Source organism: Bos indicus, chromosome 11, assembly GCF_029378745.1.
Source record: "Bos indicus isolate NIAB-ARS_2022 breed Sahiwal x Tharparkar chromosome 11, NIAB-ARS_B.indTharparkar_mat_pri_1.0, whole genome shotgun sequence".
NCBI lineage: Eukaryota > Metazoa > Chordata > Mammalia > Artiodactyla > Bovidae > Bos > Bos indicus.
The window spans coordinates 41,055,540-41,076,170 of NC_091770.1; the positions used below are offsets into that span (position 1 = coordinate 41,055,540).

Below are 20,631 nucleotides of genomic sequence, written 5' to 3' on the forward strand. Positions count from 1 at the left end.
ATGCTACACTGAACACTGTTACTGGACAAATTTAATACCTTTCTTGAATCTTCTCTGATTACAGACTTTGATCCTGCTTTTAGAGGTGGAGCTAGGAGCAATTCTTTGTAACAGTTTTTAAGTGGACTTTGATAGAGAGTTGGACTCAAAAAGTGTGGATAAAGCATGAGCAGGCTTTAATGTCACCTTTTGTCCTCCGAAAGATCCTTGGCAGAAAAGGAGAGTAATGAATCAGAAGGACAATGGAAAAAGGGGACTGGCGTCTTCCAACAGCATGAGGCTTCTCAGGAACCTGGCCTTTTTTCCCCTGGAGATCCTCTGCTTGTGCAACATAAGTGACACAGACCAGGGGTATGTCCTCTGGTCTCTCCGAGGGACAAGCCACCAAGCCCTCCATCTGCCTATTGGAGATAGTGGCTCAGCCTCCCTGTGCAAGAGTTCTAGACACATCAAGGGCCACTAGACATTCATGACTGGGCTGTGTGACAGACGTCACCCACAAGTCTTTTATAAATACATAGTTACGTGCCAGACATGTTCTTTGATTCTGCAAAGTATGGCCAACAGCACTCGAAATTCTATACTGTAATCCATGTGCATCAGCCAGCACTTGGCTCTTACAGCCCTTAGGACTCGACTACTTTAGAAATTGCATGATGACCAACAAAATCAAAGTACCTATCATTTTCAAATTGGCATTTCCTTAAGAAACTCTTGGCTCCATGAAGGAAATTGTCCTATGAAAACATTCATCAAGACACAGCCCTTAGTTTTGAGGGAAATTTGGGAAGTAGAAAGACACTTTGAATTGAATACAAAAACCAGGTGTTTGAGCTATGTTAAAGTAATAATGCTAATGAAACAAATAGCTGATGTTGATTGAGCATTTTCTCTGTGGGCAACACCATGCTAGGCTCATTTAATTTTCCCACAATCCTTAAGATGTTTTATTATCTCAAGTTTACAGATAAATAATGCAGTGAAAAGGATTTCCAGGATGCAAACCATGACTCCATTGCCATCTATGGCAGTGGTTGCTGTATTTGGATGATATGAAGAATCATGGGGGAGTTTTTTTTTTTAAATAAAAGACTATTTTCAGATTGTACATAAAAATAAATTCCAGAGATATTAAAAATCTAAACTTTAGAAATCATAAAAATATGAGATTTTTTTTTAATACTTATCAGTTGGGAAAGAATATTCTAAGGAATAAAAAAGCCTCTGTGTATTCACATTGTACAAAATTGAAAGTTAGCTTTTTAGAAAGTCATAAGAAAAAGATAAATCTCACAGTATAAAAATACATATAGGATATAAACAGGCAATTCTTAGAAGAAATGAGCATGGCTAATAAACATGTGAATGAAGCTGAGAATGAAAATTAAAAGTGAGATATCATTTTAAATGCAATATATTGGTAAAATATTAAGCTATGAAAAATATTTAGCATCAGTGAGTTGTGGAGAAATGGGCCCTCTTGTAATTTCTGTGGATGAGAGTAGAAAATGATATAGTTTTTTGGAAGGATAAATTTTCAGGTTTAATAAGTTCACATACCTTTGATACAGAAATTCCAGTTCTAATCTATAGTGTAAAACAACTTCATGTAAATGAAAATACACATACATATATATGTATATGTGCTTAGTCACTCAGTTGTGCCTGACTCTTTGCGACCCCATGGACTGTAGCCTGCCAGGCTCCTCTGTCCATGGGTATTCTCCAGGAAAGAATACTGGAGTGGGATGCCATGCCCTCTTCCAGGGGATCTTCTCAGCCTAGGGATCAAACCCAGGTCTCCTGCAGTGCAGGTGGATTCTTTACCATTTTGGTAAAACTAATAAGTTAGGAACAATAGTAAAAGTACAGTAAAGGCTAAAAATAATTATGATAATTTATATTATGAAATACTATATAGCTATTACAAACAATAAGAAAAATAGATTTGGATAAATCTAGATATAAATCAGAATTACATAAAATGAAAGTCAATTCACAGAACAATATGTATAGTCTGATTTTGATCATGTAAAATACAGACACAAATCAATTTGAAATGAATACATAAAGGATACGAGGCTCAAAAGAGTGACATAGGAAGATTCTGAACTCATTTCCTGCCATAGACACACTGAGTTTACAGCTACCTATGAAACAATTCCCTCTTAAAAAAACAAAACAAAAAAACCTTAAGGGCTGGCTGAGTGATGACTCCACATTGTGAAAATGACAAGAAAACCACATGAAAGGGTGCGAGAGGCCGGGACACAATCTCACTGTAAATGATGTGGTAAAGACTAAAATAAAGATTGTAAAGACACATCTGTGTTTAACAATAACTAACTCTGTGAGAACAGATACTGAAGGATAGCAGGAACATTCTTTCATATTTTTATTGCATTGATACATCATATACTGATTTTTAGCTATAAACATGTTTGTTAATTTATATTTTTGTAAAGTGACTCCCCTAAAGTTATTGAAAATATTATTGACTTGAAAAATTCTACATTCATAGATGAAAAGATAGACATGAAATAAAAGATGGGTCACAGAAATGGTGGGTTTACAGATGATAGGTTTTCTTTAAGCTTTTTCATACTTTATTTCCATATATTCTGTAGTGAGTACATCATGCTCCACCCAAAGTGTATTGAATAAAAATCTCAAAGATTGGGACCCAGAGATGTGCACTTTACAAAGCTCCTGAGATAAACCTGGTAGTCAACTGCATTTGAGAATAACCCACAAAGGTTACATATCTCTAAACAATTTCAAGGCAACATGGACCTTAGAATTTAAATGTGCTCAGAAAGACTGATTTCACTTAGATTTTGCTTCCAGGTAAATTCTGGAGAACATAATTGTTTCCTTTACATTTCATGAATACTGATTCAGTTGCTTTTTTACTTCCAGATTCTCCATCTACTGTGCAGTGATGCTATTACTTTGGTGAGTTTTCCACACTTGCTGAATATCCTATACCTCATGCTGCTATTTATATTAACTACGTATGTTTGCTGCTCTAATTCTAAACTCAACACTTATGACTATGTATTTAATTGCTTACAGAATAACCAGTGGGGTGGTTTTAGAAAACCCATGACTCGTTCTCCACCTCTTTTCTCTTACCCCTTCTTATTTTCTTTTTTGTTTGAAATATGTCACTTTCTCAGGGTATTGAGCTCTTAGAAAAGAGACAAGATTACTTTTCATATATGAGCGCCCTCTTTTCCTGTATCTCTCATTGGAAAGGAAGAGCCAGATGTGTGTCTTTTTCAAAGAATGTTGAATTAATCTACATAACTTACAATCATGTCTGCCTGCCGTCATGTCTTTCTGACATGCCAGTGTGTACACCAAATGTTTGTCTACTTAGCAACGAGACACTTACTTTTGTGTTCCCAGATCTATTGAAGTTTGCTTAAGGATGCAGTTTCGTCCTGTCTCAGCTATGGCATGGGATCAGTTTTCCCTTGTGTGCCCACTAGTTCCATTACCTTTACCTTTGTATATTTCTTATCTTGGAGGTCAAATGATGACTGGACTGTTATATCCTCCAATGGCTACTACAGCAGTACTCTTTGGAGAAAAAACAAAGTATAACTTTGTGGCTTGACTGTATCTATCTTGAGATCGTTTTTCACATTCCAAATTTCGGAAGCTCATGAAGCTGAAGTTCCTGACCTCTTGTTTACAACATGTACCCTGGCTAAGTTTCTCTTGCTACAAGAATAGCTACAAGCATGAGAATTATCATAAAGGGGGAGAAAGCGCTTCAATAATTAGGATTCATCTACAACTTGAGCATTTTATTAATTACACATTGTAATCACATGGCTAGTCACAAAACCAATCGTGCAAGTCTGTATTTAGAGATTTGTAGACAGAAGACTTAACGTAAACATAGAAATGTTAAGCCTACTCAACTGTAACCTGCAAAGAAGATAACAAGAAGGATTCTGTTCTCTGTATGATTTGTGAACAATGCTAAGTAAATATTCATCATTAATATATAATAACTGTTGCTTTTGGCAGTTCACTTTTCATTTAATTTGATAATGTGTCCAGTAAATGAAGTGGTACAGGCTACAGTGTTTTACCAACACAATTGCATATTTTCAATCATTGTTAAATGAAGGCAGCTCAAGGCAAAGCTTTAACCCCCACTAGTTTTGTGTGTGATAAAAAGAGAAGGCGCTATCAATCTTTATTGTCTGTCTCGCTTACTGTAATTGCATTCAATAGTCCACTGATTCTGTTGTCTGTGCTAATGTCAGGAACAGAGGAGAGCCAGATGCTCAGACTTGATCATATGCATCCAGTGGCCACTTTGATAAGTTGGCAGCAAGTCTCTGGGTTTGATGATAAATTGTTAACGCTATAGATTATGAACAGCTGAACACTGCAAGTGTACATGGAGAAACTTCTTACCTTGTTTTAAATCTGGCACCATGATGCTAGCTAAAGGGCATGTCATGTATTATTCAAATGCATCTTGCACTGGAAATGTGCCAATGACTCATTGTATCCCTATGAATAGTAAAAACAACAACAACAACAAAAATCCACAGTGATTTGAACATGACATTAATGGTCCCAGGATTATGAAAAGCATTTTGAAATGCTGTTTAATAGTTTTGATTATCTAATTCAACAAGAAGAAAGCTTCTGAGTTTTATTCATGTTTAATCCATATTAAATCATGCTCTTCCTGGTCATTTCTGTTATATTAGCCAATAATGAGGATGTTTTCTAAAAACAAACTGGTTTTTCATTAGTTAAAACCCATGGCAGTTTGCTTGTGAAGGGACCTAAATTGGAGCTGGGGGCAAGCAGTGTGTTGAAATTTTTGCCAAGATTCTGCTTCACAGAGATGCTGCTACCTCTGAGAAATGTGATATAGGCCATTTATACAGAATATATAATAGGTCTTGTTTCTCTTGAGCCCATATGACAGTTCTAAAAGTTCAGGTCATGGTTCTTAAGTCATTGGATACCTATTAAAGTTTTAAAAAGCTGAGATGACTGGGAACCATATGAAAGTATTATACTGGAGAATGCTGAGCTGTTGACCACATTTTAATGGAAACTTCTAAGTACAACCAGATGAAGAATATTTCTTTATCTTTGGAGGAGTTGCTCTTGAAGTCTCTGATCTTATATGGTTCATTTTTCCCTAAAATAAACACATGTAAGAAATGGTGTTGGATTTAAGGATGGGGACCAAAAAGGTCTCTCAGCTAATTGGTATGTTTCCTTTTACAAGACACTGGAAATTTTGTAATCTAAGATGTCTTCCTTTTTGCTCCTGCTGCCAGGAAACTCAAAAACTCAATTATAGTCACCCTTTTAGCTGAGTTTTCAGCCATGATGATCTGTGACTATCTCCTTAATTCTTTTCTTGTTACTTTTACCTTGGTTTTCATGTCTGTCTCTAATAGCAGGAAGAGTATGGATAGAAGAGAAAAGAAAGGAGGAAACAAACTTTAATAAGAGGTTTAAAAGAGTCCAGAGGTATTTAACTGTGTCACCAGTATAAGGACTGAAGTTTCTAGGAATGACCAGTGTGGAATTATAGCTGATACTGGGAAAGTCACTTCTACCTGTCTTATGGTCGAAATTCCTCATCTTTAAAAAAAAAAAAAAGTGGATATAATAAAAGTGTTTAACTCATAAGATCTGTGAGGGTTAAATTAATATAAAGTGAGCATTTAATTAACAGCAACTATTATGGTGATAATCTTTATGTGAACTCTAGAAGGTAAATATAGTCCTTTGCTGTTCAGTTACTAAGTCATGTCTGACTCTGCAACCCCATGGATTTCAGCATACCAGGCTTTCCTGCCCTTCACTATCTCCCAGAGTCTGCTCAAATTCATATAGACTGAATCAGTGATGCTATCTAATATAACCCAAATAGAGTTTATTTTTTATGGCATCTGAAATTGAGTTCAAGCCTTAATGTAATCTTCCCCATGATTTGGTATACTACATATTAAATCCTGCCTTAAGCAAGCTAATGTATGAGAATCTTGGTTTACTCATTTGATTAAGAAATGTACTCTTCATTCATAAAAGATGTTTATCTTTGTAAAATTATTTTAGTGTTCTTTGAAGTATCAGGCTTTTCTGTGAAAATAAGTTATTTAAATTTATACAAGTTTGCAAGAATATATTATTGGTCTAAAGTAAGATACTGTTCCCTTTAGCTCATCATTTGAGAAAGAGTTCCACCCACATGAACCCTCTCCTTCTTGTGTATCTCTAGAATTGTCACTCATCTGGCTCCAGTCACTGGGACTACTTCTTCCTGGGCTTCCTTCCTTTAGCTCTCCCCTGCTGAGTCCTATTTGTCAGCATGCCCAGGGGCATGGGCTTCCAGCTCCCTGCTTGCTCCATCTACACTCCCTTGTGGATTCGTCCAGTCCAGAGGCTCTAGAGACCATTCTAGATGCTGATAGCTTCTGACTTCTCATCTCCATTGTGACTCCTTTCCTGGCCCTTCTGCTCACTTATCCAACTACCTATTTGACATCTTACCTTCCATGTAAGTTCAGTTCAGTTCAGTCACACTCACTTGTGTCCAACTCTTTGCAACCCCATGGATTGCAGCATGCCAGGCTTCCCTGTCCATCACCAGCTCCCAGAGCTTACTCAAACTCATGTCCATCAAGTCAGTGATGCCATCCAACCATCTCATCCTCTGTTGTCCCCATCTCCTCCCACCTTCAATCTTTCCCAGCATCAGGGTCTTTTCCAGTGAGTCTGTTCTTCATATCAGGTGGCCAAAGGACTGGAGTTTCAGCTTCAGCATCAGTTTTTCCAATGAATATTCAGGACTGATTTCCTGTAGGATGGACTGGTTGGATCTCCTTGCAGTCCAAGGGGCTCTCAAGAGTCTTCTCCAACACCACAGTTCAAAAGCATCAATTCTTTGGTGCTCAATTTTATAGTCCCACTCTCACATCCAGATATGACTACTGTAAAAACCATAGCTTTGACTAGACGGACCTTTGTTGGCAAAGTAATGTCTCTGCTTTTCAATATGCTTTCTAGGTTGGTCACAACTTTTCTTCCAAAGGATCAAACGTCTTTTAATTTCATGGCTCGTTTAATTTCCATGTAAACAAGCATCCAAAACCTAGCTTGATTTCCACTCCCCGCCCCCGAAGCCATCTTATTCTCCAGACATTCCTATTTCAGTAAGTATCACCACCATGTGATATTGCTTAAGCCAAAACTTAGTTATCATCCTTGCTTCCTCTCTTTCTTCACCCATCACAGTCAACCAGGAAGTCCTGCTGGGTGTGTCTCTGGAACATACCTGATTCCTTCCCTACCTTAGCCTCTAAGCCTAAGTAAGCTGCCACCCCAACTTATCCCACTGCAGAAACCCTCTGGTCTCTCTGCTTCTTTTTTTTCTCCACTGATTGTCATTATCTGATTTCTTTATTCTTTATTTGCTGATTCTCTGTATTCCACTACTAACATGTAAACTTCATGAGAACATAAATATTTTTATCTCATTTATCCTTGAGCATTGTGTTCAGCATGGTGGTTCAGAATATAGGCTCTGGAATCAGATTCACTGGGTTTGGATCCTGCCACTGATGCCCACTGCTCTGGGATTTCACAATTGCTTCATCCTGTGTGGCTAGTTTTTCCAAGTGAAAATGGAGACTGTGTTAATGTCAACTCAGACTATGTTGTGGGGAATAAAGGATACCATATTTGTGAAATATTTATGACAGGCCTGGAACTCTATTTTCCTACTCAGAATAATGCTTCTATACCGTTGATAGTTAATAAGTATATGAATAACATAGGAAAATATATACATTGATATTCTAATACTTAATTGATTAATTTTGAATATTATCTCCTTTACTATTAATTTATGAAAAGATCTTATAATAATATTTGTGACCTCAGAAAGTATTTAAAATATTTGTAATGTTTAACCCAGTAACCTATGATTAACATTTATATAGTCATTTAAATTTCTAAAGTTGAAATATTAAATCTTGATACATTAGTCAATAATTTTGGGAAATAAGCTTACTCATGATAAATGATGAAATTACTTGGCTGTTTTGAATATTAGAATTTTGAAGATTGATAACTACTTTCTCTTCATATGTGTTACTTGTTTGGGAAATTAGAAAATATAGTTGAACAAAATGAAAAAAAATAAAAATAGTTTATAATTCCTTATTTTTATATCTACTTGTACTTCCAGATTTCTCTGTATACTGTCCTTGTATTATGTTTGATGCTAGATGTTGGAAAATAATTAATCTGAGGAGTAATCTTAGGGGAATCACTTATATTGCTACTATTAACTGCATTGCTTTTTTGAAATTAATTTTATTGCTCTTTGCTGTATGTACATAGAACAATTAATTTTTAAATTATATTCTAAGACCTTGTTAAACTTACTTAGTAGCTGTATTATAGAATTTTCTATGTGTACAAATATGTTATCTAGATAAAGACCATTTTACCTAGTCATTCAATTTTATGGTTTTTATTTCTTTATCTTGTCTTATTACACTGTATATAATCTCAAGTAAGATGCACTAGTGAGATGAGTAACCTTTGTCTTTTGTTCCAGTCTTAGAAAGTATTCAGTACTTCTTATGAAATGTGATCCTAGTTGTGAGTTTTTAGCTATTCAGTTCATTCAGTTCAGTTCAGTCGCTCAGTCGTGTCTAACTACTTGCGACCCAATGAATCACAGCACGCCAGGCTTCCCTGTCCATCGCCAACTCCCGGAGTTCACTCAAACTCACATCCATCAAGTTGGTGATGCCATCCAGCCATCTCATCCTCTGTCGTCCCCTTCTCCTCCTGCCCCCAATCCCTCCCAGCATCAGAGTCTTTTCCAATGAGTCAACTCTTTGCATGAGGTGGCCAAAGGACTGGAGTTTCAGCTTTAGTGTCATTCCTTCCAAAGAACACCCAGGACTGATCTTTAGAATAGACTGGTTGGATTTCCTTGCAGTCCAAGGGACTCTCAAGAGTCTTCTCCAACACCACAGTTCAAAAGCATCAATTTTTCAGCGCTCAGCTTTCTTCACAGTCCAACTCTCACATCCATACATGACCACTGGAAAAACCATAGCCTTGACTAGACAGACCTTTGTTGGCCAAGTAATGCCTCTGCTTTTTAATATGCTATCTAGATTGGTCATAGCTTTCCTTCCAAGGAGTAAGTGTCTTTTAATTTCATGGCTGCAGTCACCATCTGCAGTGATTTTGGAGCCCCAAAAAATAAGATCTGACACTGTTTCCCCATCTGCTTCCCATGAAGTGATGGGACCAGTTGCCATGATCCTAGTTTTCTGAATGTTGAGCTTTAAGCCATCTTTTTCTTATTAGGTACATACAATTTGTCATGTCATGACTTCTTGATAAATTGATCTTTGGTTCATTATGTAGTGTCCCTTTTTATTTCTGGTAATACTTTTTGAATTGAAGTCTTAACTTACCTAGTATTGTTGTACCTACACCCTTTCTTCTGAAGCTTAGAGCTCTTTCTCCTCTTTCTGTCAATGTATGTTAAAAACGAAGGCCTTGTATTTCCAATAAAGAACTCCATGCTGACTTCCATATAACCCTTCCCAGGGTTGGGCATGAGCTTTCTGTTCTAGTTTTTAGGTTTTTCTCCAGATCTGGCACTGCATACTTAGTTAACTTTCTTGCTCAATTATGTATTAAAAGGATGTTTGGGGAATTCACTGGCAATCTAGTGGTTAGGACTCTGCACTTCCACAGCAGGGGGTATGGATTCAGTCCCTAGTCAGGCAGCTAGGATCCTACCTGCAGTGGCACAGCTGGAAAAAAAAAAGGTTGTTGTGTTTCATACAGCATTTCCAGACATTTGTAGCAGAAAGAGCTTATCTTGTCTGCTGTATTGATGAAATTAGGAGGTTCACTGCACCTTTAATTGCACAATTACTTTTTTTAATATTTGAATTTAATTTTCAGTTCTTTAAAAATAAAAGTAAAGAACAGTAAGAACTATAGCTGTTATTTATATATTGAGGTTTCTGATAATAAAGATTGTAATGGAAGCTCATTGTGTATTTTCATTATTTCGAAGTTCCAGGTATAATTTATTTTATATGACAAAATTAGACAAAAATGCTTGCATGTTAACTAGCATGTCTTGCCTCCTGCTTTTCACTAAGATAGTATTATCTCAGTATGATAACAATGGTTATATAGGGTTGGTCAGAAACTCTAGCTTTTGATGACATTTGAGACTAAGACACTTTCATTACACCAAATACTGATAAGAGTATTTCAGATATTCTTTAGGGATTTAGCACAATCCCTTTCTCAACATTTCTCACATTTTCTCCATACTTTTCATTTAGTAATTCAGCACAATAATTTGTAATTTTTGCTTTTAATATTACTACCCTCTTATTTATACTGCATTTTGTTCTGCTGCCCTCTCCATACATTTTCATGCTAAAAATCCATATTTTATAAAACATAAACATATAACCACTGGGAAAACTGAAATAAAAGTAGTCTTTGATTATGTGAATATTTTGATCCTATAGCTTTCTGGGTCTAAGATGTGAGCAAGTTGTGCTTATTGCCAAAATTCACTTGGGAATGTGGATCTCCATCCTTCTATTCTAGACTTTAATAAGATTATATTTGGTAATTGTGCAGTGTGTCAGAGATGAAATTCTAATAGTCACAGCTATGAAGCATGGATAGGGAGTATTTGCATTTTATAAGATTTTGTTCTAGAACCAGAAGGCAAAATAATGTGTATCTTTCTGTAAAATGAGCCTTTATCTAAGCATTTGGATTTGAGAATCCCATAGACAGAGGAGCCTGGCAGGCTACAATCTGTAGAGTTGCACAGAGTTGGACACGACTGAAACAACTTAGCACAGCACAGTGCAGCAATTTGTTTAGTACTAAAATATAATTAGAAGTATAATTTGCTAATCCTGTTTATCAACTATAGATATAGTTGTAGAGACATAAGCTTTCTACTCTGGAAAGGTCATGAAGGCTAGCTCCTTGTTTGAAAGTTAAATCTCCTCTACAGTATTCCTGCCAAATACTCGTCAAGTCTGGAATTCAGCTCTTGTTCTGTAGCTATATAACCAGTGAGGTAAGGTGTCCTGACTCATGGAGACCAACTGCACCTCCTGAGATAATAAATAACCTTCTCTCCACGTGGTGCATTCTTGTGTCTCACTTTCTCTGAATCTTCATGCTCTTGACTCTGAGTTGCTATCCCATGCAGCCCAGGACAATCGAAACCAAACCCCAGTGCTTCTTCGGTTTTCACGCACACAAAAAACATCCATCGCTTTTAAGCATTTCATCATTTTATGCATGTACATATATGTGTTATCATGGAGGATAAGTCACATCATGTAGTCTTTAGGGTCTGTTGACAATTTCTTTTCTACTCTTTAATTCTCTCCCCATTCACTTGAGGTAAAGGCAGAATTCAATTAAGAAAACTTGTGTTCACATTCACTGTCATTCTTGTCTCCGATTCTGTTTTAGTTTATTGAAGAGTTACTTTCAACAAAGACCATACTCATCCTGAACAGAATTCTGGTGAATAGTTTTGTCTCTCATCACAGGTAATGCTGCTAAGTCACTTCAGTTGTGTCCGACTCTGTGCGACCCCATAGACAGCAGCCCACCAGGCTTCCCCATCCCTGGGAATCTCCAGGCAAGAACACTGGAGTGGGCTGCCATTTCTTTCTCCAATGCATGAAAGTGAAAAGTGAAAGTGAAGTCACTCAGTCGTGTCTGACTCTTAGCGACCCCATGGACTGCAGCCTACCAGGCTCCTCCGTCCATGGGATTTTCCAGGCAAGAGTACTGGAGTGGGGTGCCACTGCCTTCTCCGTCACAGGTAATAATTATCTTTAAAATGGTATTGAATGTCTATGTGAAAGTTTTAGTTGCTCAGTTGTGTCTGACTCTTTGCGACCATGGACTGTAGACCACCAGGCTTCTCTGTCCATGGAATTCTCCCACTGGAGTGGGTAGCCATTTCCTTCTCCAGGAGATCTTCCCAACCCAGGAATCAAACCCAGGTCTTCCACAATGGGGGCGGATTCTTTACCATCTGAGCAACTAAGTTGCCTGACGGTATGAATTCTTTAAAAATTGTGGTAAGAATTGATAAATGTGTTTAATAATAAAAATTCTGGGAATGTGGATTGAGGTCCAGGATGGGGGTTTACATAGGGATAATCATAGCAGGGATACCAGCAAGTAAATGAAAATAATTTGTTTGCAGGTTAGGTTGTAATGAACTATTGTGAAGTGAATACTTTTGTGTTATACTCAAGTAAGTAGAGAATCAGTAGCTAAAACATATTGCCAGATACCTGGTCATTAATTCCTTAATTAATGGATGCATTAGACTAATCTGTAATGAGCACATTCACCTGGATAGGAAGTACTCAAAGTACTTTTAGACATTAAGTGAGTGACTACTACAAGTAAACACTGCACTGCCCAGCATGACTGTTCATGTGGTTTTAAAAGTGCTTAGGAAACAGATCAGCTTCTAAAATTGACATATTTCCCTCTACAAATTATTCTAACACAGAAAGAACAAACAGTAATGTCTTACTTAAAGTGTAAATTAGATTGATGTCTAAATTACTTTAAATATACTCTACTAGTGTGTGAGATGAGTGCAATTGTGCGGTAATTTGAGCATTCTTTGACATTGCCTTTCTTTGGGATTGGAATGAAAACTGACCTTTTCCAGTCCTGTGGCCACTGCTGAGTTTTCCAAATTTGCTGGCATATTGAGTGCAGCACTTTCACAGCATCATCTTCCAGGATTTGAAATAGCTCCACTGGAATTCATCACCTCCACTATCTTTGTTCGTAGTGATGCTTTCTAAGGCCCACTTGACTTCACATTTGAGGATGCCGACTCTAGGTGAGTGATCAGACCATCATGATTATTTGGGTCGTGAAGATCTTCTTTGTATAGTTCTTTGTATTCTTGCCACCTCTTCTTAATATCTTCTGCTTCTGTTAGGTCCATACCATTGCTTTATTGTGCCCATTACTATTGTCCTTTATCGTGCCCATCTTTGCATGAAATGTTCCCTTGGTATCTCTAATTATCTTGACGAGATCTCTAGTCTTTCCCATTCTATTGTTTTCCTCTATTTCTTTGCATTGATCACCGAGGAAGGCTTTCTTATCTCTCCTTGCTATTCTTTGGAACTCTGCATTCAAATGGGTATATCTTTCTTTTTCTCCTTTGCTTTTCACTTCCCTTCTTTTCACAGCTATTTGTAAGACCTCCTCAGACAGCCATTTTGCTTTTTTGCATTTCTTTTTCTTGGGGATGGTCTTGATTCCTGTCTCTTGTACATCATCATGAACCTCCAGCCATAGTTCATCACACACTCTGTCTGTCAGATCTAGTCCCTTAAACCTATTTCTCACTTCCACTGTGTAGTCATAAGGTGCACAATTGCACTCATCTCACACGCTAGTAAAGTAATGCTCAAAATTCTCCAAGCCAGGCTTCAGCAATACGTGAACTGTGAACTTCCAGATGTTCAAGTTGGTTTTAGAAAAGGCAGAGGAACCAGAGATCAAATTGCCAACATCCACTAGATCATGGAAAAAGCAAGAGAGGTCCAGAGAAAACATCTATTTCTGCTTTATTGACTATGCCAAAGGCTTTGTCTGTGTGGATCACAATAAACTGTGGACAACTCTGAAAAAGATGGGAATACCAGACCACTTGACCTGACTCTTGAGAAACCTGTATGCAGGTCAGGAAGCAACAGTTAGAACTGGACATGGCACAACAGACTAGTTCCAAATAGGAAAAGGGGTACGCCAAGACTGTATTGTCACCCTGCTAATTTAACTTATATACAGAGTACATCATGAGAAACGCTGGGATGGAAGAAGCACAAGCTGGAATCAAGATTGCCGGGAAAAATATGAATAACTTCAGATATGCAGATGACACCACCCTTATGGCAGAAAGTGAAGAGGAGCTAAAGAGCCTCTTGATGAAAGTGAAAGTGGAGAGTGAAAAAGTTGGCTTGAAGCTCAACATTCAGAAAACGAAGATCATGGCATCTGGTCCCATCACTTCATGAGAAATAGATGGGGAAACAGTGCCTGACTTTATTTTTGGGGGCTCCGAAATCACTGCAGGTGGTGATTGCAGCCATGAAATTAAAAGACGCTTACTCCTTGGAAGGAAAGTTATGACCAACCTAGACAGCATATTACAAAGCAGAGACGTTGCTTTGTCAACAAAGGTCCATCTAGTCAAGGATATGGTTTTTCCAGTGGTCATGTATGGATGTGAGAGTTGTACTATAAAGAAAGCTGAGCGCTGAAGAATTGATGCTTTTGAACTGTGGTGTTGGAGAAGACTCTTGAGAGTCTCTTGGACTGCAAGGAGATCCAGCCATTCCATCCTAAAGGAGATGAGTCCTGGGTGTTCCTTGGTAGGACTGATTTTGAAGCTGAAACTCCGATACTTTGGCCACCTGATGCGAAGAGCTGACTCATTTGAAAAGATCCTGATGCTGGGAAAGATTGAAGGCAGGAGGAGAAGGGGACGACAGAGGATGAGATGGTCGGATGGCATCAACAACTCAATGGACATGGGTTTGGGTGGACTCTGGGAGTTGGTAATGGACAGGGGGGCCTGGCCTGCTGGGGTTCATAGGGTCGCAAAGAGTTGGACATGACTGAGCGACTGAACTGAATGGATAAATACACTATTAAATCTTACTACCACAATTAGTATTTTTATTCAGAGTTGTGCAGAATTTTTAGAACTTCTACATTTGAAAAGAAAAGAAACGTTTGTGTTTCTTTAATCTCTTGAAAATGCTTTTCTTTCACCTACCTGTGCATCCGTTTTCTTCATCCTTTCTTTTGACTTTTGAATGTTGTGGATAAAAATATCTTTAGATCTTACTTAAAAGTACAATGCCTACTAGTTAATAGCAAGGATAACTGGGAGCAAACTCACCCCAGTGATTCTTAAGACTCAATGTCTACACAAATTGTGTGGTTATTTTACCTGGATAGGTTTTCCTTAGTTCTTTTCATAGGTAGTATATTTTTCTGGAGCCACATTCTCTCCAAATACTGGCAAACAAACAAATGAAAAATAAACAAAAGAAATGAACAAAAAACAGATAAATCTAGAGCTATGCCATGCCTGCAAAAACTAAATTTTCATAGTGAAATAGGTGATGTATTAAAAAATGGGAGTTAATAAGAAAGCTATACATTTATTAGAGAAAAGAAATACTGGGAAGGGTGAACTTTTGGTGCTGCAAAAATGAGTGAAATATCTCTAGCTCTATTTATCCTTAAGTGTCTGATAGTGGCAGCAGTGGTGGTTGGGGTTTTAGAGAATTTTTGCATCATTAGAATGTTGTAAACGACTTGCCATAGCATGTTGCACAGGGACAGGAACCTAATAAACATTTTATATGTTCACATATGTATCCCTGTCCATCTTTTTGATTGAAAACAATCCTACTGTAAAATACTAGTCTACTCTGTTCAATCAGTATGAATATATATATAGTCATGAGAATTATTTAATTTGTTTGATAATCTCATGTTTTGTTTATGCTGGAAAATCATTAAATAAGAGACAGAGAAAACAGAAAAGTGGTTTGTTAAATTCATATTACCTACTGTTCTTTCTTTTCTCCTGTATTTTCTTCAAATTAATCAATTAAAATGCACAGATGTTCAATTAAAACTATAAAAATTTTCCATGGCTACAGATGTTTTGAAGCTGCATTGTTGAAAATTTAACATATCAAGTAATGATTCCCTCTCAGAAGAAATTAAATTAATGACTCTTTGCTAGATTATTTTCCATTTGATAAATTAAACAAAATTGGAAAAAAAACCCCGAGACTTACACTGTATGCTACATTTATTAATTAGCATGATAGGCTAGCAGATATTAATATGAAAAGATGACAAAATGGAAAATGTGTCTTATTTTTCAAGTGAAATACCTTCAGGACTGCAGTTTATCTTATCAGCAAATGGTTATATGGTATAAATTATTAAAATTTACACCTGTAAATAGCAGACAAGTGACACATTTCGTCATCCTGCAGAATAGAGATGGTAGAGATATATTCAGGACTAATATAACATTTTTCTTCAGATCTTTGTCCACTCCATGCATGACAGACAGTGACCCTTAAATAATTTAAGTAGAAAAATAGGATTATTTTCTTGGCTGTGTTGCTTTATCTACAAGAGAATTTATTTCTTTTTTTCCTTATTTCCAATTTTTAATTTTTAATGGTCTGCCTACTTATTTATTTATTTATTTTTGTTATGTTAAAACTAGTATATGCTCATTACATTGGTCAGGGTTCTCTGGAGAAACAGACCAATAGGGGACACACACACACACACACGCATGCATATGTAGAGAGAGAGTGGGGGAGAAGAGAGATGTATTTTATGAATTTGCCTCACATGATTGTAGATACTGGAACTTCTGAAACTTGTAGGGTGAGCTAGCAGGCTGGAAATGCAGGCAGGAACTGATGTTGCTACCTTGAGTCCAAAATCCACAGGGCAGGCCAGGCAGACTGGTAAGTCAGGCAGGTTTTCTACATTTCAGTCTTGAGAAAGAACTTTTTTCTTAGAGAAACCATAGTCTTTGCTCTTCAACTGATTGGATGAGGCCCACATGCATTATGGAGAGTAATCTGCTTTATTTGAAGCCTATGAATTATATATATTAATCATATTTAAAAAGTACTTCGCAGTAATATCTAGACTAGTGTTTGACCAAAACTGGGCACAATAGCCTAGCTCAGTTGACATATAAAATGGCCCATCACACTCATTAAAGAAATTCTAAAAAAGAAATTTTAAAGAAACTAGAAAAAAAAAAAAAAAAAAAAAGACCTGAAAATGATGTTAGAAAAGCACTTAAAAATCAAGCCCCTACAGAGAATTTCTGCTACATTTCAGTGAACACCCTGAGTCTTCCTCTTGTGTTTATACACCTTTTGTTCTTCCAAAGTTGAGAAAATAGTGCTTATTCTACTTCATAACGTTTTATTCTCTTAAGAGAACAAACATTTTCTTAGTACATTAAGATTATTTATTCTGGAACTCATATTTAATAGCTGCAGTATAATTAATTTAAGGGCTCGTTGGACCCTTAGGTCTTCCATTTTAGAAGGACATTATATCTTTTCACACTTATCCTTTGCACATATTACTAAGCATGCATTTGCTAGATAAAAATATGCACATTTTAGAACTTTGTGCATGTGTTGCTAAATTGCCTTCCAGAAATGTTATACCAGTTTGCATTCCTAATGGCAGTGTTTCAGAGGTCTCTTTCTCTCCCTCTTTTAAATATCAGGTGTTGGAATGAAAAAATATCCCAATCCAAAAGATTTTAAAAAGACATTTAATTGTTTTGTAACTTGAACTTTCTTGATTTCTGGTGATGTTGGATGAGTTTCTTAAATTTATTGAAATTTGTAGGTCTTTGTAAATTGTCTGAAAAGCGAGAGTCACTCAGTAGTGTCCAACTCTTTGCGACCCCATGGACTATACAGTCCATGGAATTCTCCAGGCCAGAATATTGGAGTGGGTAGCCTAACCCTTCTCCAGGGGATCTTCCCAACCCAGGAATTGAAGCAGGGTCTCCTGCAGTGCAAGTGGATTGTTTATCAGTTGAGCTAACAGGGAATCCCTGTGAATTGTCTACATTGCTTGATTTCCACTAGGTTGCTTGTCATTTTCTGTCTATAAAAAGCTATATATAATATATATTTTTTTTAATTTTTTGCAAAATTTCCCCAAGTTAATTGTTTGCCTTTCAATTTTTATTAAATTTTTTTCATATACTGACATTTTTGTTTTTCTTTTGTATAGCAGATCCACCAGTATTTTCTGTTATGGCATGCTTTTTGTTTCATATATTATAGTTTTTCTAGCCCTGGAATGTATGCCTTCTGGGTTACTATCTTTTTTCCCTTTTTTTTAAGTACTGAAATTCACTTTGATATATGGTGTGAGACAGGGATTATTTTTAAGTTTATGATTGTGTTTAAAATGCAACTTTTATGTCCTTTTAAACATGACAGATATTTAGACTGAAAAGGTTAGAAAGGAACAACTTATACACGTCACATCTGGTAGATCCAACATGGATCACAATGGTTCTGTGGCATTATTTGGTTTTCTGTCAAAAAGCAGAGTTAACAGTACTTGCCCGAGGCTTTCATATGTATGAATGTGTATGTACAAGAGCGTGCAAAAAACATGCCTATGGGATGACAATTATGAAATGGTTAGCTCGTTAGCCACACAGCTTTCACAGACTTGAAAGTTTTTCTCCATGAACAATCCTGTATCTTTTAGTCAGTGATCATACTTGGAGGAGGAAATGGCAACCCGCTCCAGTATTCTTTCGTGGAGAATCTCATGGACAGAGGAGCCTGGAGGGCTACAATCCATGGGGTCCGAAAGAGTTGAATGTGACTGAGCAACTGAGCACATGCAATAATCACACTATCTCATTGAATACTAGACTACATGTTTTAACTGCAGGGATATGTATAAAGGCAGGATATGTCCAGGGGCAATAGACTACCAATGAGCAAATCTTGTAATCAATGAATAATTTGAGGCAGAAAGTTTATGACAACACTCCCTAGTATAGTGTTATTTGTGGCCCAAATATAGTTATCACTGTTGCATGCATGATTGTGTATGTCCCCATAGGAAATGTCTTCCATTTATTCTTTACAAAGTTGTACATGATTGGGTAAACTGTCTGTAAGACACCATAGTGACTGAGATAAATCTTATAATGGATATTTTTTTCCACATCTTAAAAACTCTCATCACTCTCATTTTCAATTTTTCATCACTAGATGTGGGAAAAGAAATAGTGACAGGAAATTTCAAATGAGCCATTTTAAGAGTCATCCTTTTCATGATTTTTAGAAACAAATTTTGTATTTTACCAATAAATTTCATGGATTCACCAATTTACATTAGATTAGTAGTTTCTCTTTTGGAGATTACTTTTTCAGAGTTACCTTACAGTTTCTTTTTTTCTTTAAAATTTTTTAAATTGAAGTATAGTTAAGTTATAATATTGTGTTGTCTTAGGTGTACAGTGAAGTGACTCAGTTATATGTATAAATATGTATATAATTATATTCTTTTTTCTTTGATCTTTTCCATCATAGTTTATTATAAGATATTGAATATATTAATAGTTCTCTATGCTATACAGTAAATCCTTGTTGTTTATCAGTTTATTTTTAATGTAGTGGAATTCCTTACTTATATTTGTAGATTTTGATTGTGTATTGCATTGTTTTAGACTTGAAGTTTCTAGGAGATGGGGCTTTGGATTTTGCATTTTCTTTATCTCACCATATGATTTATTTTATTGAAAATTTGAGAAGCATTAGACTGTTGTTTTGAGGTTTAGAACTGGTTTCTTCAGGAAATTTGTCATGAAGTTTTATGAAAAGATATATAAAAGGGCCTAGCATAGTGGCGACCATGGTGTAGTCATTGCATACACATGTATTAAATTATGTATTTAATCTGGGTATCAAAAGTATTAGTAAACTGATAAATACTTTGTTCCAGATTTTTGGCTGTTTCCAAGGAAGCTTTCATTTAAATACATATATTTTGCAGCATATGCTTTGTGTTACTAATCTCTATGAACATAACATTTAGAGGACAATGTTTATTGACTTTTTAGTGTGAACAGCTCATCAGTCTGTTAAAGATTCAATATTCTAAATATCCAAAGCACATAAATATCCACAAGTACTACTTGCATTAAGTAACAGAATCGCCATGTATTTGCACAGCTGCTAAGTGGTTGTCTTAAAATTAAAAAAAAAAAAAAGTTCAGGTGTATGGAATTATTCAAATTATGTTAATATTCAGAGGTTTATACCAAAATAAGAAGATGCCACCTTGTGGTATAAAAAGATTATTTAGCATGTATGTAATATGTAGTTGACAAATCTTTCAAATGACACGTGGTTGATAAACCTAGTTGAATAAATGTGAAAAGAAGCTAAAATGCTCATGCTCATAATCAAATGTTTTAATTCAGTAACTACATCACAAATAGAAAGATCACATGGGGAAAATTATGTGAAAGTGTATTGTTTTATAAAAGCAGTGTCTATCAGCAGTATACAACAGCCACATAGAAATTAAAAAGGAGCATTTCAGTAATATTTACTATGATAAACTCAGAACATATATGTTTAAATTAAGTTTTTGTTCCTTTTTTAAGAACAACTGCTGTATTTTGTTCCTTTAAGTATAAACAGTAACATTATGATTTAATTTTAATGAGTTTAAAGATAATGTTTTGACTCTGAATAATGTTTATGCATGTTGTAATGATGGTTTGTTAAAAAGACAAAGACTATTTGAGATGAATATGGTCTATGGCATTTGCCTAGATGGTAGTTCATTATATCAAATTACCCTAGAATTTTTGGGGTGAATCAATCTTGGAAACCATGTAATCCAATAGCCCCTATTTTATAGGTTGTAAACTGAGGTACAGAG

The 20,631-nt window shown here is 36.1% G+C and overlaps 1 long non-coding RNA gene across 3 annotated transcripts in view; it reads left to right on the forward strand.

Annotated features, from left to right (window-relative positions):
* Positions 1–20,631, forward strand: part of LOC139185770 (uncharacterized) — a 595,360-nt gene that overhangs the window by 251,582 nt on the left and 323,147 nt on the right. For all 3 annotated transcript variants that reach the window (XR_011569255.1, XR_011569254.1, XR_011569256.1), the window contains exon 3: positions 2,920–2,955. This is a non-coding gene — a long non-coding RNA (uncharacterized lncRNA). The remainder of the gene's footprint in view (positions 1–2,919; positions 2,956–20,631) is intronic.